A 25,626-nucleotide genomic window follows, 5' to 3' on the forward strand; every position below is an offset into this window, starting at 1 on the left:
CGTGCTCTAAGTATGGAGAATACTTAGTCATTAATTTAGTTTTATACTGTTTTCACTGCTGAGATTTGAGCATATTGTGGAAAATTAATTATCTTAACGCATACCATACTTATGAAGTATTGATTTGCCTTTTCCAGTTAGAGAAAATTGTACCTTTCTTCCCTCTTAAATTGAATTTATTTCTTCTGAGGAGTTAGACTGGAAAATGCTTCATGAAAAGGCAGGATTTTGAAAAGCAGGGTCTTTTGAAACAAATTTGAAATATTTTGGGCAGCTTTCTTTCGCTGCCCCTCTTGTAATGTATCAATCCCCAAGGAAATTATGTAGTGCATCTTCAGCCATTAAAGAATGGGATGATGATGAGGGTGGTGGTTGTTATTATTATTATTGTTTAATTATATCCAAAGATTCTTCCTTTGTCTGTGTCTTCATGTAACTGAATTGATGGGTTTTTTACGTTCATTCTAGAGTGGCTGGTTTTGGACAAGGGAAGGAGAGATGGGAGTGGGAAACAAGTTGGTTGGTTTGGTACACAGGGTTTATTCTGGTTGGGTTTGTTCTGGTTGGGTTTGTTTGGGTTTTTTTTTTTCCCTTGGAGAAAAATATGTAGCTTTAGAAAGAATATATGTTCGCTTTAATTTTTCTGTTGATTTTTGCTTTCTATGCCAAATGCACCTCAGCACCTCTTGTGAGTGGCACCAGTTACACATTGGTGCTCTTCTTGCAAATCCTCTTGTTTTTACACTGTGTGTAATGAACCCTCCCTCTCCCTCTGTTGCCCTGCCGTGCTTTTCCTTGCTCCTGTTCTGCCAGATTTCACTTGTGATTTCTGTAGCTGACATATGAATGCTCAGAATTTCAAAACAGCCCAGGGCTGCAATTAGCCATTTGTCAAGGTGTGCATAAACCAAGGGCCCTGCTCGCTGCAGTTCCGTCCTTCACTCCATCTGCTGACACACCACAAAATTATCCTCTTAGCTCAATGAATGACAAAAGTCCCACAGCAACAGAAGCCTGTCTGGGTAATATATAAAAACCCCATTGTGTGCATTCACCCTTCCCCCCTCACTGTAGAGTTGTTTTCCCCTTTCATCTCGGGGTTTCTACAGGCAATAAAAGCTTTGTCCACCAGCAGTTATAAATATCTGCTGTGCCACACCCCCAGTTCAGTGCTATTATGCTTTGGCTTGTATGGCTGGAGCCCCACGAGGCATTTTCAAGTATCTTCTCCATCCAGCTCAAGCAGTTCTCATCACTCCAGAAATGTCTTTCTTTAGCTTATAGGACAGAAGAATGAGCTCCCTTCAGAGCTTAATAGACCTCTGCTTCACACAGCAGCTGAAGGGGTCCTGAGGTAGTGTAATGAGAGCACAAGCAATCCAAGCTGGAAGTAAAATACATTTTCTCTGTGATGTGCTCAACCTTTTCTGCCCTGGGGCTTAAAAACTGAAATCAACTCTTTAATTTAGCATTCTCCTCCGTACACTGAAATGCTGCTAATGTTTTGAAGAGTTAACAAGAGGGTAGCAAAAATGATGTGTCAGATATGTGTGAAACCATAAAAATTCTAGAGGTAAAACAATTTGAGTCATGTCAATGGGTTTTGAAAGTATCATTTTCTGTCTACAAGAGGCCAAGGAAGGGAACATATTGAGTTTATTTGTGTTGCAGTATTTTTTACAAACTCCCCATTAAATCAAACTTGAATGAAAGATTGGTTTAACCACAGTTAGAGTGTTATTACCCTTATTTCTTAAGAATACCAAAATAGATGAATTTTGAAGTTTAAAAAGAATCTAGAAAAATCTAAAGCAGTTCAAAAGAGAGATATTTTGGGGGGGTTTTTGTCAGGTTTGTTTGTTTGTTTGTTTTTCTGTAGAAGCAGGGCTCTTGGGACAAAGGCTGGGATTTGTGATTCACCAGTTCAGTTGTTCTTACAAATATGACATGTCTGTCAGTTCTTCTGATTTTCTTTTTCTTTTTTTTTTTTTTGCATTAGTTTTTATTGGGCAAGCTTGCTGTGTATCATGAGCGCAAGGTTTTAAGGAGATTAATACCCATTTCCAGAAACATGGCAATTTGTTATGATTTGTGATTCATAAAGGTGGCTATTTACACCATCTAAAAATGTTGAGTAGGGCATCTATTATTTAACCTGTCTAATTTTTTTGTAAGTGCTATAAAGAAGTTCATTTATTCAGTAGGAGAGTTGCTTTTCATGACACTTTAACATCTGTTTCCAAATGATATCTGCAGCTTTGCAACAACACTTAAATCTACTTTGGAGTTGGAAGCTATTGCATGTTAGCAATGGCATATGATGCAATTTTAAGCTGTTCATGTGTATTTAAAATAAGATTGATTTACACTAGTTTCTTTTCTAGGGAACTACAACTTAAACTAATTCTTAATGATCCAAACACGTTTAAAACTGGTTCATAAAATCCTCACTCAGAACTACAAAACTTGGAAATCTTTCTAAGCCACTTTAGTCCAGCATTACTGTCTTGGCTGAGAAAGCCCAGCTTTCTGACAATTGTTTGGTTGGCTTGGTTTTTTTTTTTTTCCGTGATGTTGCCTGTTCTTAGCTCACAAAATGCAGTGTAAAAATAAATTCTTGCAATATTTCCTTTGGTGCAAATCAGCTGGAGATACAATTGGGAAGGTAGAAGGTGTGGGTTTTTAACAGAAAGTTTGCAACTGAGAGCAAATCCCCAAACTTGCCTTTATGCACTTGTGTTCCACACACCTATTTTGGGTGTACAATAATGCCTGATCCCAAACTGGTCTCTGGCTGGCTTTAGCTGTATGGGCCCAGCTGAGGAAACAGTCCTGAACTCATCAGGAGAGTAAAATTTTTTTTTTTAATTTTTTTTTTTTAAGGAATGTACTTTTGGCAGCTACTCCCATCTTGTCGTGCAGCTTATATTTGGCTGGACATCATATCTGTTATCTGGCTTCTTCCAGCTAGGAAGAGAGCTGTTTCAGCTGCGCCAAACCTCTATTTCTTTTGGAGTAGGAATGAGAAAGGAAGACAATGAAAAGCCAGTTAATCAGGCAAAAGATGATCTAAGCTTTTCTCCTGCACTGGCTGGCAGACAATCACTGTTTCAGGTTCTGGATTTGAAGAGGCTTTTTCAAAGGTAGGAGCACAGGAGGGATGCTCAGCACAGTGGAGAATACTTTGGGAATGCCTCTTGCCTGGGAACTCCACCGGTCCTTCCTTGTGTGTAAGAGCCTGAATGAGAGATGTGGGACTCCAGGGGCTCTCCAAAATGCAGTTTATTCTATCCAAGAAGTTACAGCAGTCCAGGGAGGTGGGTGACAGAGCAGCTCCAGCTGCAGGCAGGCCTGGAGACCCTGAGTTTAGGTTACAATGCATTATAGACTTTCCTTTGCTGAGCATCTTAATACAGTAGAACCAATCTATACCTTAACTTTTATCTATAGCCTATCATAACTACTGTAATTACCATATTCATGTTACTGTTCTCCAATCACTAAAAGTTAGTACATTACAGTTTAAGCCAGAAGTTGGTTTTCAGTTTTCTTGCAGTGGAAGATTCTGAGACCTTTTCTTTACTTGCAACATTTGCTGCCTTGTTTGCCTGTTCTATCTTTCTGCTTGGTAAAAATATTTTCTTGTTTGAGGTGGGTTTATCCTTTGCTCGAAGTCATAAAAACCCCTTCCAACTAACACACCCTTTGCCTCCTTGGTTATCCAGTAAGACTGGCTCAGCAGTTCTTTTCTTCTATATCAAAAATTGCTTCCATCTCTATTCGTTCCTCAGATTCTACATTCAAAAATCTTTCTGCCAAGCATACATATCTGTGAAATTTTCTTGTCAAACTTCTACCCTTCCCAACACTTGTGACCTACAGGCAGTGCCATGACTGCTCTGTGTTGTGACCAGTGTTTTAGAGCCCTGTGGTGTGATGGAAAAGCAGCCAAAAGTCCTATCAGATCCCATTGTCAAGGCAAAGGAAGACATGAGTTGCTCCTGTCTGATTAACATCACAGTAAATGGGATCTGTTAAGTCTAAACAAAATTTGCTTTGGTCCCCACTTTTGAGCATACCTTTATTATTTTTAATGGATTGAAGCTGACAGGAGATTTGTGTAAGAAGATTTTCCAGAATTCTAATGAGAATGAATTCTTTGTCGGCGTGCGACAAAATCCCGAATCATTCACAGAATGTAAGATGGTGTTAGTGTTATCCAAGATTATTTACAGAATATTTATAAATGGCTAAATGGTTCTGTGTTGTGTTCTGGAGACATTTGTAGGCTCTGGAAGCCCTGAGGCAGCAAACACCCCTCTAACTCCAAAGGGAGTGCGAATTACTGTCAGTAATCCAGCAGGAGCCAGGGAGGGCTGGGTGAGCATGGAGGCTGTTCACTGTGCTGGGAAGGGCAGAGGTGAAGAAACCAGAGAATCACAGAATATTTTGAATTGGAAGGGTCCCACAAGGATCACTGAGTCCAGCTCTCAGCCCTGCACAGGACAACCCCAAGAATCCATGTGCCTGTGAGCATTGTCCAAACATGTCTTGAACTCAGGCTTGGTGCTGACAACATCACAGAGGAGATATCAGTGTCGGACCCTCCTCTTCCTCTCATAAGAGGAAGTGGTAGACTTCTCTGAGTGATGAAGTCTCCTGTCAGTCTCCTTCAGCTGTACAGACCAAGTGCCCTCAGCTGCTCCTCCATGCAACTTCCCTTCAAGGCCTTTCACCATCCTTGTGGCCCTCCTTTGGATGCTTCCTCATAGCTTAATGTCTTTTCTATATTGTCATGCTTAAAACTGCACACACACAGCACTCAAGGTGAGTGCTGCACCAGTGCAGAACAGAGAGGGACAATCACTTTGCTTGAGCAGCTGGTGATGCTGTGCCTGGAACATGGTTGGCACAGGGCACAATGCTGATTGATATTCAGCTTGCTGTCAGCCAGGACTCCCAGGTTCCTTTCTATGGCCAGGTGAGAGCTGTATAAACCCAAAGGGAGAAAGCAGAAATCCTCAAGGTCCTCCATTGCTATCTCTTACCAGGCCCCCACACCTGTTGCTGTCAGGAAGTCAGCAGCAGGTCAGCAACTCATCCAACCCTGCCTTTGGTGCTGGACACTGAGCAGCCCATCAGCATTTCCCCAGGGGGAAGGCAGCAGTGGCAGCAGCAGGGTGTTGTGCAGGTCCAGTGTAGCTGAGATATTTCATGGCCATTCTTGAGCACACCTGCTTCTCTCCCAGCAATTGCAGATGTGCAGTAACCATGTGGTTGGCTGTTGTCTGAGGGGGTAATTGCAATATGCTGTATGTAGAGAATGAGAGAATGTAAACTTCTGCAAAGGCAAGAAGTACTTCATGAGGTATTTAATCCTTATTACACACGTAGCCTGTTTTCAATAAATTTCTCAAGTCCTTTTCTGCTCTCTGAAAGCATATGGGCACTGCTAAAATAATATATTAAGGAGAAAGCAGAATTTTCCAACTGCCTCAGTAGTAGGCTTCAATTTCTGGGGTTCTTAGATTTGTGTAAAATTTATCTTATCAGTGTCTCCTGTTTTGATGACTATTTAGTAATAACGGTCACCCACACAGTGTGCTGGGACACCATGCTGTGTGGTAATGAGCACTCCCAGAGTTCTGTAAAGGCCTCAATTAATCATCATAGTGCCAATTAAAAAGGCCATTAGAAATGCTGTCCGTGGCCATCAATCCTGCATAGCTGCTCCTTCTCCAAGAGGTGCATGTGTAATGCATTCAGATATGCACACATATGCAGACTCCTTTTTCTAGGTCGATACGACCTGGCAGAGCGATTGGGCAAAATATATTGGCAGTGGCAAGGAATTTATATTCTGTCTTACAGTGTAACTGTAGTTAGAGCCCAAATTTATTCTGATCTGCTAAATATTAAATCAGGTTTTGTTTCTCCCAAGTATGACCTGGGTCATCATGTGGCACAGCTGCACTCAAGCCCTCTTTGGAGTTGCATTGCAGTATTATCAAGGTATGAATTTTAAGGCCTCCATTCATTAAATCCTTTACAAACAGTGCTATGTTATCCCACAGTTCCTGGTGGCTTCTTGTTGTTGCTGTTTTTATTAGGAAGTAGACCTTGTGTTTTGAGCAAGGGTCTAAAAATTCTTGAGGGGCTGTGGTTCTGTTTTTTTTCATATAAAGCATTTGCCTAAGTTGTTCAAAGTTACAGTGAGGCTCTGGAAACCCCTGTTTTCTCATGCTGAGCAGAGGTGAGCTGTGCTCTGCAGGAAGAATGGAACTGGATGAGACAGGTCTGTAATAAGTGCACCTTTATCAAGAAACTGGAACTTAACACAGGATTTTTCTCTGCTGTTAGCAAATACTTGATGAAATGAGTAGCAGATATGTATGCTATCACCCTGTTATCACAGAAGATAATCTGCTAGCTCTGTCTTTTACTTCAATTGTTTAGGTACCACATTATTGATAAGTGGATCTTGTAATGGATGATATGGATGTCGGCATCAATGTGCTGCTTCACAGTGGGATATCAATTTGGCTTTTTAGTTGACAGAAACAAAGCAAGAATCCAAACAACCAATTAAAAATAAAAAAATAATAATCCAAACAAACCAATTCCAAATTTTTGCAGTTTCCAAATCCCAAAAATTACATACAGAGGCTATGCATTTAAAATGCTCAGAGAGTTACAAATACTCACAGTTTTGCCTGTTTTTGCCTTTGTATATGATTGCCATCATTTAGTTTTTGATAATATGATCACAGAGCTCAAAAGATTTTTTGATTGCAGAAGAGGATGGCTCTAGGAATTGGGCTTGTCCTTCACAAATCAGGCTTGTGTGGCAAAGGAGCTCAGTGTCTGCTTTATTTGCTGAAATAATCAGGTGGGAGTTGTGTGAAGGTAAGAGATAGAACTGTTATAGTTGCATTGCATGGCCACCATCCTCTCCTTGATGGAGGACCTTGGTGGCATCATCACCTCTGGCAGACAGCACCAGCTGATATTTGCATTCCCAGAGTGAAGAGCAGGAGGCTGGGACAACCACAGTTCCTACAGCTGCTGTGGGAATCAGTGGGGAGATGCTCTGAACCCCATAAAATGTTAACAAGTGCTGAATAGTCCACCTTTAGTGGGTGGACCTGCTGGCTTTTCACACGGGCGTGCAGGAATTCTTGGAGTCAATTGACCTTCGTCTTCTGTGCCCCGTATCCCAGCTTTTATCCAGGAAATGATAAAATGCTTTTGTCAGAAGGGAGTGGGAGAGTTTGCAAACAGTAAATAGCTTTGTTGTAAGTAGTCACATGTTGGCATGCTGATCACCAGGAAAATTTCGTTATATTAAGCATTTTGCATTCAGAGCAAAATCCAGAAGGGTGTTATAAGGCAGCCAGAAATCACAATAAGGGCAACTATTAACTAGTTTCTTTTCATTCAGTGAGACCCTGTGTTTCATGTGTAGTGGGGCAGAGGAAAGATGCAGCTTGTTAACAAATGTTCAGAGCTTAAAAGGGTGACATTTTAAATTAGCGTATTTGTAATAATAAAGGAACATAAAGCTCGTATCTGTTAAAAGGAAATTTAAAAATGAAGCCTCTTTCCTGCCCTTTAACTGAGAATCTTATGATTATGTTAAATCCCAAAATGTGGCTTCATTATTCATTTCCTTTTTAACAGAATGTAAAATAACTGGAGCTTGAGGGTTTAGTGTATTAAAAAAGAAGTAATGCTTTTTCATTATAACTTCTGGTAGTGTTTTAATTAAAGGTATTAGGAGAACTGTCATGGGTAACACATTTTTAAATTCTTGTACATTGTGCTGAAGAATATCTGGGAAGTGGATTATGTGCACAAGTTGTTCACTCACAGTGAAGTAGACCAGATTTTGTTATTCTTTACTGCTTATCACCTGCAACTTGATCATGTATATTTACATGGCAGAGAGGAAGAATAGGAATGTCTTTGTGTGTGAGCTCTTTGCAGTTCATAACAAATCGAGACTGTTTTGGCAAAATTCAGTGTTGTTTGTTCATACTAGAAGAAACTGAAACTACCAAAAAATCTGACAAACATTTAAAGTTAAGACCAAGAAAACGATTTACCTGTCCTTGTGTCTTTCTTAATGTGCTGGCATTGCCATGTCTGACAAAAAACCGATTTGTAATTAGCTTTGAGAATTGACAATCTGTTCAACTGCTGAGAAAGCTAGACACACTTCTGTGAATATCTATGTTAAGGGCAAAAAAAAGTCCTGGGAAGCCCTCTTTTCCTTCTGGCCTGAGCAGGTGACAAGGCAAGTCCCTGTCTTGGCTGGGACTCCTCTGCCTAAGTGAGCTGAAAAAAGATTATTTATCACTAGAAGTGATAAACTGACTGAATTTCTTCTGCACATTGTTAGTAGGGAAAAAAAGGTTGTGGGGGGAGGAGAAGTGTTCTAAAGGTTTTATTCTGATTCTTATTATTCTTTCTTTTAGTTATTGTTTATTAACTTTTCTTTATACCCTTTTAAAGTTTTGAGCCTGCTTTACCTTCCTCCTAATCCTATCTCACAGCAAGAAATGTGTAAGTATATCCTGGTGGGTGCACTGGCATTTAGCCAGCACCAAACCCGGCACATTAATTAGTGTGTTAGCTGGAAAATCTCAAATTGGGGAACCAAAACCACTACACAAAATTAGTGTTTCTGCCTGATTCAAGCTGAAACCACCACACTTTTCTTTCTCATTTCACCCCACCGCTTTTCCCCATGTGCCTCCCAGGTATGCTCTCATAGCTTGTTTCAGCCTGTGTTTGCAGGCACCACCTTCAGCAAAGGTTTTTGGTGATTCATTTCTATGGTCCTTGCTGTTCTGTTGGATTCATGTGGTGTTACCTGCCTGGCATCCTCAGTGATGAGGTGCTACCTTTCTGCAAATTCCAACTTAAAAGAGTGATCCAACAGAATTCTTTGCAAGCTTCCCCTGGTCTGGTGATCAGCATTTTAAGCCGGTGCTTTCCATTTTTTCTTGTTGAGTTTCCATGATGTCACTACCTGTAAAACTGTGTCTGAAGTACTTTACAGGAATGACAATGAGTAGTACAGAGGAATGTATGAAAATTGCACTGGTTGCTCTTTGGAGTGAAAAGTTTGGGGTTTTAACCTCCAATATTCTGAATGAGAAGAGGATGGGGGAAGCAATTGGGGTTGTCCCCAGAAATTTTACTGTAATATTTTTTGAAATAGATTTTGAAAAGCTTGAACTGTAACCTTCTAGGAGGATATTTTCAAAGTGGAATGGTGTTTCCACCAACTCCCAGGCATCTGTGTAAGCAAGGAATGTCACCACTTCAACAGCTGCCAGTGCAGCTGACCTGGGTTTGAATGGAAAGGTCTTGTTGATTGACGTTTAAACAAAATGTTAATTTGTTTACGTGCCATGTGGTCCCAGTGGGACTTGCTTAGATGACCACATACCTTGAAAAGCCAAAGTTTTGGATTGTTACAAGGAACTTGTGCAGTTTTTCTGTTTGTTCTATTGTTTTTTCTCCAGCAGATCTGATTCGCTTATAAGGTGGCTTCATCTAGGTCTTTTCACTTTCACATTTAGCTGAAAAAAGTTAAACTTGTGCCTAAATTCAGCTGCAGTTACTGTCTATAAACAAATAAACCCAATTATTATGTAAGTCAGGGTTATTTCTCAGGGAGAAAAGTATACCCCTGAAATAATAGCATCTGCTGGCTTCTCTACTTGGATGAGAGGAAGAGCTGTATGATCTCACTACTGTTGTGGTCTTTTTCAACAATTAGTAAATAATATGAGTTAACTTTTTCCTGTTTACTTTTTGAATTATTTGACTGACTGCTGACTGAGCAGCCATGCTGAAAGCAGGTGGGAAAATCTGTCCAAATTGCCCTATTTTTTCTTTTACTACTTTTTTTTTTCCCTGTTTCTTCTTAGGATCTCACCTCATTACAAGGTAGGTAGGGTGGCTGTGGCCTAATTGTTTCTACGAGATAATTAACATCCATTCAGAAATGTGGGTCTTCCTTGCATTTTTCCCCTGATGAATGGCTCTCAAATTTAGTTACAATAATACAATAAATGCAAATTTATATTCCTATGAACATAGCAAAGGGAGCATAAAATAAATTCTTACTTATTCCCATCTGTGCTTGGTAGGAGTGCTGATATACTCCTAAAATAATTAGGTCCAAGTGTTTCATCAAACACAAAATTTTGTCTTTTCTTATTACACAAAAGCAAACTATTTATCTTGCAAGTATTTGAAGATTTATGGAGTCCATGTGAAGAAATTTTTGCCCATTAATGCACATTATTAATGAATGCCTCTGGTTCATTTGGGAGTTTTGTATGTAGGAAACAACATTAATAGACTGGCATGTGAAAATTTTTCTAAAGTGCCTACAACAGTATTTACTTAAGTACAAATGTCCCATAGAGATTTGGCAATGCCAGCACTTCAGCAGAGTGCCCAAGGTGAAATTTTATAAATTACACGTTGGGTGTTTCAGCTGGTTGTAACATTAACTAACTGCACCAGACATGATAAATAGTATTGTAAAAAGTAAATAATAGAATTGCTTGAAAAATTACTAAGGGTAAATAGTTGGTATAATTAGTATTAGTTGAGGTGATATGAGATGCTAAATCTGAAAGAGTACAGAATTGTGTAGTGTGTCAGCTGACATGTCAGTGGGTGAATTCTGTCATTCTGCTGCCCCATCTAATCAGTCCAAGAACAGAATAAGTTTGGAATAGCAGACTCTATCCTTTTCAAAGTAACCTCAATTAAATGGAGGCTCAGTTAATTCAGTCACAAGTTTAACTTTCTGTCTTTCCACTTGAGAATGTGTATACTCAGATAGAGGCACACTGTTTCTCAGACATCTCAGAAGACGCAACTAGAGTCTCTGCAATTTTTGATTTAATGGCTGTTGTGGTATCTCTCAGTTATTAGCAGTTTGACACTCATCAAGACCACCTTTAGCAGTACTTTGGGCCATTGAGTGAATTGAAACTCTTGGCTTGGCAGCAGATTTCAGAGAAGCTCAATGAACTGTGGGAACTGGTTTAAAATCTCAGATAAGATGGAAAAACAGCCCCCAAGGTGTTAAGTGTCTATACAGTGGATTTGAGGGCAATTTTCATTTCCTTGTCAACGAGATAGAAAGCAACCACGCCATGTAATAGCATTTTGCAGGAGAGGTAATGTCCTCTCCCACAGGAAGCAGGAGAACAAGCTGGTGTCTGTCACATTCCTCCTCTCCACAGCTGCACATGAAGCTCAGGCTGCTGTGGGTAGAGGGCCAGGCATTGGGTAAGTGGGGAGAACAAATGGCTCTTATGGAGTTTATTCCCATTATCCCTTCTGCAAAACCAAGGGAAGCCTCTGGCAATTCGCTGCTGGTGAAAATGATACATCCAGTTTTTACCACCTCATGCATTTTCTTTTGATATGTTGGGCTAAGTGAAGAAGTGTTAAATTGAAGCAGAGGCAGAAGAGGGGAGGAAAAAAGGAAGAACAAGTCCTAAAGAGTGAGTCGTACAACGCCAGCCCTTAAAGCTAGAAAAACACTGTTCAAAATTGCTGAGTATGAAGCAAACATCACCTGGATCAGCTTTCCAGCATGACAGTGTGACCAATAATTGAACCTGACAGAGAAGCCTTTCAGGAATACAAATATCACAACTGCTCTGTTCTGCTTATGCACCAGTATAGCCGGCCAGGGGCTGTGCACAAATCACAAATGGGATGGGACTGCTGGGAACGTGCCTTGAGCTGTTTTATTTTCCAGCATCAGTGTCATTACATGGTGATAGCAATAGGAAGATGCCATCAGCTCACATCCCAGGCAGCAGACCAAAAACTTAATGTTACAACTTACTTTATAAGTTTTTTGACCAATCACACAAAGCAAAAGCACATTGACAGTAGTTCTATCCAACCACTATAAGCATATGTACCTTCAGTTAAAACAAGGCTTGGTTATTTTGAGTACAATACCTGCTTGTAAGCCTTAAAACACAATGCACAGAGCTCCATTATTAACCTTCAAACTCCCTAATATCTCACTAAATAGACTTTTCTGCAGCTTAGGGAGTTATTCTAGACAAGCGTTAATACACAGACCATTGTTTTATTTGTCCTTACTTTTCCACTTTTTCCATAATTTTTCTGCTGATCTATCTCATGGCTACTGCTTAGCTCTAATCAGAGTTCTGCTGCCTCTGAGGCCTGCCTTTTGCAGCTTTTCCTCTGATTTTATAGATTCCCACACACCAGAAATGCAATATGTGAGCTGGGACTTCCCTGCCAGCGCGCTGTCTCTCCTGGCCTCGCCTTTGATGAGTGTCTTCCAGGGGAAAGCGCCGCCTTTCTGATCCCATTAGAGGAGAGAAGCTCTGTCTCTGTGGTCCTTTTTGCAACCTTTTTGCTTTGTGAACACGGAGGATTTGTTGAGAGATGTATTGGGACCTAACATGTCACAGGCAGGCTTGTTACAGATGAAACCCTGTTGACAGAAAGGATTAGCTGCAAGAAAGAGTGAGAAACAAGAAGTCGTATATTTTAAGGACAGTTGTGGTAGAAAATTTTGATTATTTATTGGGCAAGTAGATAGGGCTTTGTGTTATTAGAGATTCTGTGCCCTAGGAAACTGGCAGTGATTTCAGCCTGGGTGCTGCCAAACTGTACTCCAGAATCTGAGGTTTCATATGAAAAAGGGGGAAAAAGCAAACAAACAGAAAACCCTCTATACCCTGCAGCTGCAGAGAAAATGCTTAGAAACTCACTGTGACCAGGGGTGTGTTCTTGTCTTGAGTCAGCAATCAGCTTGAAGCAATACCTTTGAGAAGAGTGAACTGTGCTGGTCATTTCAATGCATGTGAGGTAGGAAGCCTGATATGTTTACACCGCAGCAAGCTCATTTCACTGCTTTTTTTTGGTAAAAATCAATGTCATGCATGCTCTTTGAGAATATATTTTCTTAGGACACAAGAAACAAACCAGAAGGAAGGTCTATTATTTGTCATGTAAATAAGAATTAATGTTAAACATAACTTCTGCCCTTCTTCTCTCCCCATCCAACAACCCCCAAAGGAAAAGCAGGGGAAGGCAAGCAACTTTTCAAATTGTGGAGAAATGGATAAACACGGGATATTTTCTCTGCCCACCAGAAAAAGCTTTAGTCATATCCAGACTCTTGAAAAAAATGAAAACAAAATCCCCTTCTTCCTACTAACCCCTACATTCTCTCTAGTACCATATGCCCCAAATTACAAATATCCAGCTTTTCGTACATTCCACTTCTGCTCTGACAGCTATACAATGTACAACAATTGCACAGAGTCAGAAGGCAAATCTGGGACGCACCAAGAATAAAGAATTTGGTGCCAGTTTAAAACAAATGTAGTGAATATGGAAGTAAATAACATAAGTAAAACTCGATACTGATGGTGTTTCTTCATTTCTGTGTGTCTGTCTAAATGTCCAGTCTCCAATTCATGTAAACAGTACTATGAATTTAATTTTTTCTTCAGCTTTGTTGAATGTACATTCAGAGGCTGCAAAATGCAGGGGATCTTAAACTTCATTCTCATGAGCACCCCAAGGAACCTGTTAATCAGTGGAACTATTGAATGGTTATATGGCTCACATCATGTTTGAGCATTGGAGCTCAACATGAGAAAAGCACTGTAATTGCTCACAATTAGTACTGGGTAAGCCTCACAAGATTTACTTAAGAGTCCCCTCATGCCAGATTCATATCCAAAATGTATCTGAAGTATCTGAACCATTAAGAGTCTGGGAGGTAATACTTTGTCATTGTATAAGGCAGAAGACTTGTGTATGAAAGGGCAAGGGGATTGTGAAATAATTACTGTCTCTGCATTTAATTCGAGTCAATGAAAATGCCAGAATGATTGAAGTGTTTATGCTGAAGATCAAGGAGTTATATTGGAATAGGGTAATCAAAACCAGGAACATCTCCTTTAAAATTTTTTAATATTTCTCAGGGAGGAGATAATGGAGGACTATCAGAGTATAGCAAGGGGAGTGTTGGAAGGAAAGTCAGGATCAGAGGTCACACCTGTGTGAAGTGATGGTTTGAAAATGACAAGTAAAAATGAAAATATGCTTCACTTGACAGTGATGAATGGGTTCCTTGACCTGAGGAGGAAGACTAGAGGTGGCTTTGCACTGTGGAGATGGTAATTTGATAGTGGCAATTATAGGTGAAAAAGTTAGCCAGTAAAAATACCACGGGGAAAATGCCTGCTCTCAATTAGGAATGGTACTCATGCCCCTGGGCCTCGACTGCCAGGGTAGCTGTGCTTTTCTCCAGCCTGGGATACTTTCAGTTTGCCATTTTCATGCTTTCAGTGTGATTTTCTCATCCCTATATTCATTCCACCTGTTCCCAGTATGCCTTTTACTTCGTGGTTGTTTATGCTTTGCTTACCTTCAGCACGGGAATATTCTGCATCACTCTTCTGTATTCTCCTCCTAACAACATCAAACCTCATGGAGTTGGTGACCTGCTGGGCCTGGCTGAGAGTCAATATTGCTAAACCTGGGACTGTACATAGAGTTTCCACAATGTGGAAGGTAGGATCAGTCATATCTTGCTCACACATCTCTCATATCTCAAGGGCAGGAAAACATTTGCCAGTGGCCTGTAACTGTGCCTCTCTGCAAGCAATAAATGCCAAGAGCCTCATCAGCTTTTACATAGTGAAGCAAAAAGTATGTTATAGGCTCTGGATGGCCTCAGTTAGAATAGGAAGTATAAATTTTGAGGTTAGGAGAAGATTGCTTGCTTAAAAAAGGTTCTGATCAAGATGAATTATGAAAATGGCAATAAATCCTGTGTTTTAAAAGGTGATAAATGGACTATTAATGTTTAAGGCAGAGCTCCAGGCAAACATGAGTGGCAGATGGAACCACCTACCTTTATGTACCTTCCTCCTCCATAGCACTCAGCAGGAGAAGCTGAAGCATCCTGAACCCTACAGGGTCTTCCTAGAAGCCCAAAGAGTCAAAAATGCTTCAGACACTATGTGCATGGGTTTTGTTCCTTTTTGTGTAGGTTTTTGTCTATTTGACCACATAAGTCCTTTATGTAAATGTGACATTGAGCTATTTCTCAGCTAAAAGTACTGAGTATGTTGCAGTTTAGTATGGTCCAATTAATCATGTGTTTGGGCACCACGAGTTTTATTTTGTTGTGAAATAAGGTGGCTGAAAAAATGGAAATAATAAATAGTGAAGGCCCATGTTTAGCACAGTTCTTTTCTTCTATAAATCTTTGTAAAAATGCACCAAAGGTTTCTTCTAAGGAGTTGAGTTACTTGCCAAGTTCCAATCTGTATGCTATCATAACACCAGTTTGGAGACTCTCAACACCCGTGACCCATTTGGGGAGCACTCATACCCATAGTTCTCCCTCTTTCTCCTGCCCTGGACATGAAGTCTGATTAGTGTTTAGATGTTGCTTTGAGATAATGATAATGTGCCTTTTAATTAGCATCAATATTTCTAGTCTTTTGGGAAATAATAATGTGCTTCCTTTTTACTCCTTGACTGTTGACAGATGGCCACTTATTAAACATCATTAAATTCTGATATCAATCATTTTTGTGTTTTATAAAATATGCTCATCGTTTAAAGGAAATGATAAATATAGGAGGAAGATTTTCCACATGGATTGTGTGGACTTTGATGCAGTGCTGCAGCAGTAATTGATGGAGGGAGGCCTTTTTTTAAAAGACATTATAAGTATAATCTCTGAGGCCTTGTTAACTCCCCTTCAGGATATATGTGTATGTTAGGAGTGGCTCCTGAATGGAAGCAGCCCCAATGCTTCTGAGACAAAGCCACTATTTAAACATTTAAAAACATGAACTTTTGAGAAGCCTGTCCTGATACGCAGAAAACATTTTGTGCGTTTACACAGGAATCCATATTGTGTGTGGCTTGGTGAATGCCGTGAAAAAGCGAAGATGGATTCCTGCGCGTCTGTTATTTGCAGCAAGGCTTTATTTGACTTGATGCATTCTTGGCAAGAGCCTCCAATTCATTACTTGTGAAACTTTGTTTAATGGGTACAATTACGATCTGCATTGTGCCCTTGCTCATCTTAATAGCAGTATTAATTTGCAGGAAGGGACAAAAATCATCTTGCAGAGTTATCAAGCCGTGTTTAGACTTTCTGAATGCTAATTAATTCAGAGCTCAAATGCTGTACCTGCTGTTTAAAAGGCTGGCAGCTTGTATTCATCACCTGAGTGACAGCTGTTCCTTGCCTTTTTTACTCTTAGAAAAGGAGTGGGGAAGATTAACTCCTTCCCATGCTGATGACTGCCATTTTGAAGCAACATTTATATTCAACTTTTAAATGTTAAATTTTTTTTTCTTTAACAGATTGGCTGATTTTGACAGCACATTACAGAGAGGATTGGCGACTGTATGTTGTTCAGAGAAATTGCTAAATATTTCTCCAAATCACTGTTATTTTTTTCTAGGCAGGGCAAAAAGCCCCAAACAGTCTCAGTGACATTTGATGCCAAAACCAGATCGTCCATATAAGCTAAAAGAGAAAGAATTAAAATATGGAAAAGTCAGATTTGAACATCTGTAATGAGTATGGAATCTGAATAATTTTTTCTCACGGAATCAAACCCCTTTTTTAATATTTACTGTCAGGAAAATATTTATTAATTGCAATCAAATTAAATGTTTGCTTAGGCCATTTAAATGTCACAGAATATAGAAAAGTACAGTTCTCTTTTATATGCTGCATTCAAAGCTCATTGAGTTGCTGTTTGTTAAACTGAACTTGCCTGCTCTAGAAGAAGTGGTAGTAAAGAAGGGGGCTTAAAGGCATGCAGGTTATTTGATTTAATTTAATTAAGTCTGAGAAAAAGTATCAACTGGTACAATGCAGATGTTCATATGCAGGTATGGGAGGATTACAGAGTTTGCCTGAGTGTCTGAGGAAGTGGGATAGTAATATTGGATTAAGTTCCTTCTTTTTCACAGAGGAACAGATAACTGAAATATAAATGTTAGCTCCTTTGCTCCATTTCCAAAATGCCTAAATTATACTGCATTTTGTTTTTGGAGGAAACATGAGACAAATCAGTAGTTGTTTCATGTCAAAAAGTATTGTGGAGCTCCTGACACCAAACAAAATTCCACAAAATCTTCCCGTTAGTATTTTAGGGTAAATCCAAAGTTTTTTCTTTTGCTACTTTAAAGACCTACAAAGTCTGGTATGTGTTTTGCTACATAAATATTTCAGACATGTGGGTGTGCAGTAGACATGTCATAATAAAATAAAATTTTCGTCCACCTTTTGGAGGCCCTGTATCTTTAGGGAAACTCGGGGTGGACTTGGCTAATACCTCAGGGCTTTGATTCTGCTCACATTGGGTTTTCCGCATTCTGACTCAGTAAATCTCATTAAGCACATGCTGAACTTCACCATTCACTGTTCGTTCTCTTGACTTCAGTAGCAAATTAAGCACATGCTTAAATGTTGTTCAGAGCCTTAGGGAAAGGTGATTAAACAGAGTAACAAAGCTATGCTATTAAAATATTTTAACTCATTAAAATCCAGTGGATTTGCTGATACTGATTCACTAAACACTCTGTATTGAAAATTAAACAGTTACATTATAACTGGCTGATTGTCTTGTGCAGCTTGGAGCACCAACATCAGGATATTAAATTGGTATTGCTGTGAGAATACCTTTCCTTTCACCTTGTGACCTGCTGGTGTATTCTTTCAAACAATTAGTGATTGTGGTGAGTGATTGAAAATATCATTGGTAGTAAAAAGGTTCCCAAGTTTTTTTACAGTGTTTTTGAAAATAATTTTCAAGAAATAGTTGTCTTTTTCCAAGTTACTAAAATATCTTTTGTTACTACTCATTAACTTCAAAAGATGTTTTCTCTTTCCATGCACAGGAATGATTTTTTTGATGCTTTAGCAGTATTGACTTAGTGCTCTTCATGTGTGGACAGTTTCTCTGCTAATTTATGGTGGAGTTTGATACCGAGTAATTGTGCTTTAGCAAGGCTGGTATTTAGTCTTTGAATTAGTGTGCAAGATGCTCTAATGAGTCCAGCAAGGATTAAAAAAATGCACTGCAGTAATTCTGTTTTTAATAAGTTATTTGTTAAAAACTCCCTCAACTTTTTAGAATTTTGTGAAATAGTTTCTGTAGGGGAGATATGTTTCTAAAAAAAAAACCCCTTCAGAAAACAGACAATTCCTTAAATATTTGGGGCTGGGGGCATGGAAGCCGCAGGAGCTTGGTGGCCAGAGGGAAGGGCTAGGTGTTTTCTCTTTTTATTTAGTTTGCCATAGAAGAAATAATCAGATTTTGGGAGGCTAGACATGGCATCATTAACTTCCCCAAGTCCCCGTCCTGAAACAGTTCCTGTGTGTGTAAAATCATGAGCTCATTGAGATTCTGGAGCGAGTTATTTGGGGTCTGTAGTCTGTCTGCAGCTTTTTAAAATAAATCTGAGTGATAAAGCTGCATAATTGTTGTTACCGTGGTGTTAAAATCTTGGGATGATTCAGTCTCAGCGTGCGCACTGAGTCAGAGCAAGAAACCATCGAGTCTGCTGATTCGTGTTTGCCTCTTGACCTTTTGGCAAAGATCAAGTGCAGCATATGTTTTTATCAGTTTAATATCTGTTATGTCCTCAGCTGGAGGATTTTATATTAAATGAGTTTGGGGACTGGGAAATGTACTAGGAGCTTACGCCATCCTCTCCATGCGTGAAGCCTGCTATTGCTGTGTTTCTGGAATGGTGTGGAAAGAAAAAAGAAAAAAAAGCAACAAGTCCCTTAATGACCATAAAAGAGTACAAAGGGAAGAGCAGGAACAGAGCAAACATAGATTATGCCTCTCCACAGTGTTCTCTTAATTCCCACCAATTTTCAGCTCAGTGAGTTCCCAAGCCTCCATAAAACCCCATATAAAATAAAATTTAAAAAAAACTAAAATGAAATAGCCCTTCTGATTATATTTTAATCTTTTTTTTTCCACTGCCTTTTCAGTCTGTAATAATATCTATTTTGTGATGTTCAGTATTGTAAAATCAGATTATCATCCTCAGGACTGGGTGGTACCTTGTACCTGCTGGGTACAGTGAGCCTACACTTGGTCTTATCTTGTTCTTGCATCACTGGTGCTGTTTATTTTCACTGACCGCTCTTACAGTGGTCAGTGCTTTTCTGAAAAATGAGATAAATAGCAATCAGAAATAACTGCAGGATCCAGCAGATAGAAACACTCTGCATGATGGTGACATGCAACATTCAGGATTTGCTTTGGTTTGATTAAGGAGCGTTGGAAAGAAATAGATGTGATTGGTATCTTTGAGGAAACACTATTTTTTAAACGCAGGTGTTCAAAATATATAAAAAAGCCAGGAACTATGGAGAGCTGGTGTTCACTTGAATGCTTTTGACTGATTAAATGCCAACAAAATTCCATTTTGTAAACTGGAGGCCCAGAACTGTTCACACATGCTGCAGTCAGTGGGTGGCTAACGGGGGCTGGTTTTATTAGGCCTGTGACAGAGTCACTGCTGAAGTCCATGCAATGCAGCAGGGGATCACAGGCATGGCTCATGACATCCTTTGAAACACAACCAGGCCACTAAAAGCCACGTTGATATGACAGGGTGAAAACTGGGTCTTCTATTAGAAATAAAATTCATGCAGTTCAGATAGAGAGTGATCAAAATAATTTTTAGATGATATAAGAATTTGACTCTTCAAGCGTGTTTTATTAAGTATGTGAGGTAATACAGAATGGAGGAACCCATGTCATTGTAAATTAGTTTCCTTGAGTTGAGTCTCATTACCAAGACACCTTCACTTTTTAAAATTATTTTGCCTGCCATGGTTAATAAAAAGGAAGTTAATTTGCTGTGACATTTTTGGTGGTGGCTTGGTGCACTACCAACTTAATTGCAGTAAAATAATAGTTTCAAAAAAACCCCTAAACTCCACGTTCCTTGCATTTTGAATCACTGAGTGATTTACAAGTCATTATTTATAGCCTCAGTATTTCAATTAGGGTATGTTAAATAAAGCTTATGTGGGAAATGTGGAAGTGTTTGTTGATTGTTATTATTTTCATGTTACTGTTTAATGGAAAATACTATATTTCGATTCTTTAATATTTCTGCTTAGATTCAAACCTAGAAGTCTATAGAACAGAAATCCACTGCAGCAAAATGCCATCTCATTACTATGCATGCTATGATGCTCACAGGTTATTGTCAATATCCAGTGTCTACTGGCAAGGAAGCTTTTGTTTGTCATGGGAACAAAATGATTGTTCCTTGTTTTTCTAGACAGCTGAGTTCTTGAAATGAAAAGCATTTTGATCCTGGGGTAAATATTGATTCTCTCGTCTCTCTCTCTGAGAAAATTAATTTAGTGTGTGTTATATGCACCCAGGTGAGGTAAGGCCAGCTCAGGACCTCACAGGGTACTTACAACTGTGACACAGGCCAGCATTCAAGAAGTGGTTTCATTACCCCTAGATCAGCACATAGTTGCTGGTTCTTTTGGAGAGCATCTCCTACAACAGAGCACAGAAGGATTCATGTGCCACTTGCCTATAGCAATAGGATCCTAGGGTTCTCATTTTCAGCCAAAAAGTAGTGGCATCAATTTGCCTTTTTTCCCCACACCCTTCTGAGTGGTTCTGTGCCTTAAACCCAGGTGGTCAGGGTGAGGTTGCAGACTAATGCACTGTGCTTCCCAGACAAAGCCTTTGGAGAAACACAGAGATCTGCATTTTGCTTTGCAGATTTTTAGCATGCAGAAATCCTTTTCATAGTTAATTGGGGCACAAGTAGAGTGGTTGGCAGTAGCCAAGTGTTCCCTTTATCAATAGACATGGAAAAGGGAGTGCAGAGTGTTCATTAATTTAGGAAACTGAGCATCCACTGCTGTTGCCACTCCTCAGCTGATCTGGGGCACCCTGAGAGAGAAGCTCATTGGCATGCCATTAATGCACAAACAGAGAGAATTGGCAAGAACAACAGAAGGAGTTGGACGGGTTTCCTGAAAGAATGGTGCACTGCCACCTTCTCCTTTTAAAGAAAGGCACACTTCCACCGTCTCATTTTTGCAGGTCTCTTAAGAAGAAACAGAAATACCTGAGCCTTTGTGAATTACTGCAGGATGTCTGCTGCTATCACAGTGTTTGATATCAGTCCCTGTCTGTGTGCATCCCTGTGGGATTCAGAGCGTAAGATCACATTCCTGTGGAAGCTGTGCCGTGCAAGTGCAAAATTTCTGCTGCCCCAACTCAAAACTTAACTTTCATTAGTAAGTAAACAGACCAGATTGATTGGCTCCCTTTAGAGAGTGATATGGGATCATGATTTCACCCTTACAAAAACAATAATTGGCATTCTAAGAAAATAGTTGTAGTGGAATTTATTGCAGCGTGGTTAGCTTTGTTATTTGTAAAGCCTGTGTAAGCTTCTGCCATCTTGAATCACTGAGTATCATTGTAAAACTGTTTTTTCATGTTTATGTGTGGTACACTGGTTTTTCTTTTGTATCATCAGCCATTTCCTTAGTAAAATGTTTTGAAAGGATGAAGAAAAATTAAAAAGGAGAAGGAAATCTTAGAGACTCTATATCTCTTGCACTATGTTGACTGTTCATCTGAGACACTGTGCTATCATGCCTTTATTCCAGAGCCAGCACTGTTGAATTAATGTTGAATTCACATTTAATTTCATTTTTTATTTTTGACTTCTAACACTAATTTTTAAAAACTTCCACCACAAATAGAAAAAAATTACAAAAAGGGCTAACATATAACTTGCTTCTTACGTGCCTCAGAAGGCACAATCCTACTACTGACATTCTGAAAACAGTTAAGGTTGTTTGACAAGGTTTGAAGCTAAAACAGGGACTCCCATATGACCTGTATTACCTCTCCTCAAGGGAATGCATTTTCTTAAAGTGATGATTTATGAGATTCAATACTAATGTCAAACTTCATTCTGCCATGTGAAGTAACATAATTAAAACACCAAAATAGCAGAACACAAGCAGCAGAACATTGTTGAACTTGTAGATATTTCCACATAGGTGATGTAAAGTTTGATGGAGAAGTGATAGGAGTGCTTTAGGCATGTCCACATGAGATGTAAGAAAAACAAGCCTTAAGCAAGTCTGCTATTTCCCTCAGAAAGATTTTATCCAGAGAGGAAGACGGAATATTTATGTGCAATAGCAGCTGCATATTTTTAGAATAATTTTGAATTCTTTTATAGTAAGTCTCTGTGTGATTAGAAAATAGATACAAATCAGATGAGGTAATAGTTTGTCCTGTTTGTGTGAAGTGCTTTTCTAGGATAAAATTACATTTCCTTCTAAATGCAGTATTCATTTGGGAGTAAATTAATTAAGGCTGAGTGGATAAGTATCTGCTGTCGTTCTGCAGTCATGACATGGCAAGACATGAGTTATCTACATGCAAAACTCATCTGTACATGAAAAAAGTAAAGTGCCTGTGCCTGTTGCTTATATTGCTGTTATGGGATACTTTGAATAAATAACTTAATTCCATGTTCATAATACTCAAAGGTATAGTATTTTATTATTGCTATTCCTAATTTAGACTGCAACAGTGTAACAGCTCTTTTTTCATTTGAGAGCATCATTCATGGGATAGGAATGTGGTTTCTGCACTATGCCCTAACAGGTTTCTCATTTTATCTGTGCTATGGCTTGAACAATTGAATATGAGTATAATGTAGATCAGGCATCCCACCATGACTCTCAGGTTGGGCTTCCCTCAGTGATCTTCACAGATGGGTAGGACTGACTGGAAATTACATGCTGGAAAGCTGGGTGGTTCCTTTGTTCCTCTTTGAGGGGAGATTTCATGCTGAAGAAATGCATGATTTTCTTTCATGTTTAAAGCAGTCCATTAGGACAACAGAGAAGCACAACTTTGGCTTTCCATTGGGCTGTTGCAGATCATTCGCTTGATATCTACCTGTGTTTAAACAAACTTGATTTCTGTGCTTAGTCGCGTCATCCTGTGTGATATTTTGTTGAATTACTTTTCTACCCTAAAACTGTACTAATTCCAAAATGGTTTTTACAAAACAACATTGACTGTAAAGCTGTGTGTTTCTATATAAGTGTTCTTTTGTATGGCTTCTCTGCAATACTATTTCAAAGTGGTGGATGAAAAATCAAGTGCTGAATCTTTGCTGTCTTCAAGCAAATATTATGAGCGATGACATAGCTGGAGTTTAATCATAAACTTTTCCCTTTCCTGACAGTATTGACATTTATTTTCTAGACAAACAGAGGAATGTTAGATAACAAGTTGTTTTGAGCATATGTGGTGTTGATGCAAAACTAAAGCCTATATATTTTTACCCCAAACTTCTGAATTGTCTTTAAAAGACTGAAAGCCTAAAAGGTGATGTGCAAAGGCTTATGAACTACTCTAAAAGTTACTCCATTCAGCTGGCTTAAGCCTGGGGTAACAAACCACTGCTGATCCATGTGTAGGGCAATCCATCATCCAGTGGGCATGTCCTGATACATAGCACTGGAACCTGAATATTTAGTAATATTCTTTCTTTTTCACAGGAAACTTGACCTATGGCTCTTGCTGTGAGAAAAGTTGAGTGGTAGCCTGTGACCTGAGCTTTTTAGAGGGTTTCACAGCACTGTCTGCACTTCTTGCTGGGTAATTGTCCAAACAGCCTCCACTAGAACAAGGAAAGAAAATGTGGGTATGTGAAAGAGGGAAAGACAGCTGAACAGGGCGATGATAAATACAGAAAATACAAGGGAAAGCCCTGACCAGATTGAAGCTGAGAACTTACATCTTCCATTTTTAGCATCCCTTTCTGTATGAAGAGCAACATAAGGGAGCATGGTGCTCAGAAGTGTGGGGATTTGCATCTGCAATACGTTGTTGGATACTGGAGCAAAATTTCGATCCTGTGGTTGGCTTCCCTAGTCACTTTGGGAAGCGTGATACCAAATATTTCTTTGTGGAGGAGTATTAAAGCATGTGTAATTCAGCTAAGTCCTCGAACCTTTGTGTTTCTGTGATTTTAAAAATATTTTGCTGTGTGTAGGTTTTTTGTTGGTGGTGTTTTTTTGTTTTTTTAATGGATTGTCTAATCTAAAGGCCACATCCAAGCCTTCAAGTCTAACCTTTTCATTTTGCTTGACACTGTTGAAGAAGATAAGAAGGGAATGCTGTCAGAGAGTTTACACAGAGGATGGAGAGGGGTGGTGGTGAAGGGGATAACGACTTCAGCTCTGATTTTCTCCCTCCTGCTGCAACAAGGCATCTGTATTCTCTGCTGGGTGCAACCAGCCTGCAGGAGACTTTCCTTCCTTCAAGCAACAAGTAAGTTAGGAAATCATCTGGGAAATTAAAGAGACATCAGAGCTGGACATGCGGTGACTTGTTTAAAAAATAATTTTAAAAAGTAAAAAATTATGGATGGATGTTGAAGGATAAAGATGGGAAGAACATGAGGAAGGACTTGGGTGTATTTCCATGTGCAATATTGTAGGATAATACTGTTTCGGCATCAGGTGCCATGAGCTTCCAGTCATCCGTAGAGACAGAGCTTCCATTTCACATACAAATGTGAGAGCTCAGTCAAAACGCACCTTGCAGCTGCCTGACACTTGCAGTAGTGAAGGAAGAACATGGAAAGTTCCTGGGCTGAGATCAGCTGAAGCCTTCTCTTACTTTATAATAGCTTGTTATGCCATCATATTCAGGCAAATATATACAGTGTAACAATATGTCAGTTATTTTGCCTAGCAGTCAGACTCTTCTTTTTGTGCTGCAGAAACAAACTACTTTTTTTTCAATTGCTTTAATATGCTCTGCTCTTTAATTAGATGGTCTATAGGCAGCACATAAACAGCACTCTCCAGCATTGTTTCAGAAAATAAATAGCATGTGTGATGCCTGCACTGAGCTACAAGAGAAGTGCAGACTGACATAAGTTCTTGTTATTTGCTTCCATATGAACAGTTCTAAATGTCCCTTCCTGAGAAATGCACATTTGCTGCACTCTGGCTCAGGGGAGGCTGCATGTCTATTTGACATGCTCTCAGTGGAGAATTGCTTATCCATGCCTGATCCTGATGGGTTTCACCTTCCAAAAGTAACTAGCATAGGTCAAAAGTTGGCAAGATGGATTGAAAAGTGTTTCCAGCTGATGGAAAGGCCTCTGGTAACTAAGTGGGGGAATTTGAAATCCAATCTGTTCTCAATGGAAAACCCGCAAATAGTCCATGTTTCAACACAGACAAGCTATTCCAGTATCTAAGTGCTGACATACAGGAGTTTTTCAAACAACACAGACTTGAATCAACTAGTTTTAGATCAAAGGTACAAATTCAAAGTATCTTCTTTAATGGTCTGCTATATGCCTAAAGAACTTCTTTGTTTACTAGTTCAGTGCAGTGTTAATGGTCACACCTGGATGTGAATGTCTCCAGAGTCCCCTTCCTCCTCCAGGTTGTATATTCATTGATTCTGGCATGCTGGATTTCTTGTTTCTTTCCCT

At 39.4% G+C, this 25,626-nt stretch overlaps 1 protein-coding gene and 1 non-coding gene across 2 annotated transcripts in view; both read left to right on the plus strand.

The window, feature by feature from the left end:
* MACROD2 (mono-ADP ribosylhydrolase 2) overlaps positions 1 to 25,626 on the plus strand; it is a gene marked incomplete at its 3' end in the record, with an annotated part of 798,315 nt that overhangs the window by 364,460 nt on the left and 408,229 nt on the right. The window lies entirely within an intron of this gene.
* LOC115948670 lies at positions 18,653 to 18,842 on the plus strand. The gene has a single exon (XR_004082461.1). It is a non-coding gene; the product is annotated as a U2 spliceosomal RNA (small nuclear RNA).

Source organism: Geospiza fortis, unplaced genomic scaffold, assembly GCF_000277835.1.
Source record: "Geospiza fortis unplaced genomic scaffold, GeoFor_1.0 scaffold185, whole genome shotgun sequence".
NCBI lineage: Eukaryota > Metazoa > Chordata > Aves > Passeriformes > Thraupidae > Geospiza > Geospiza fortis.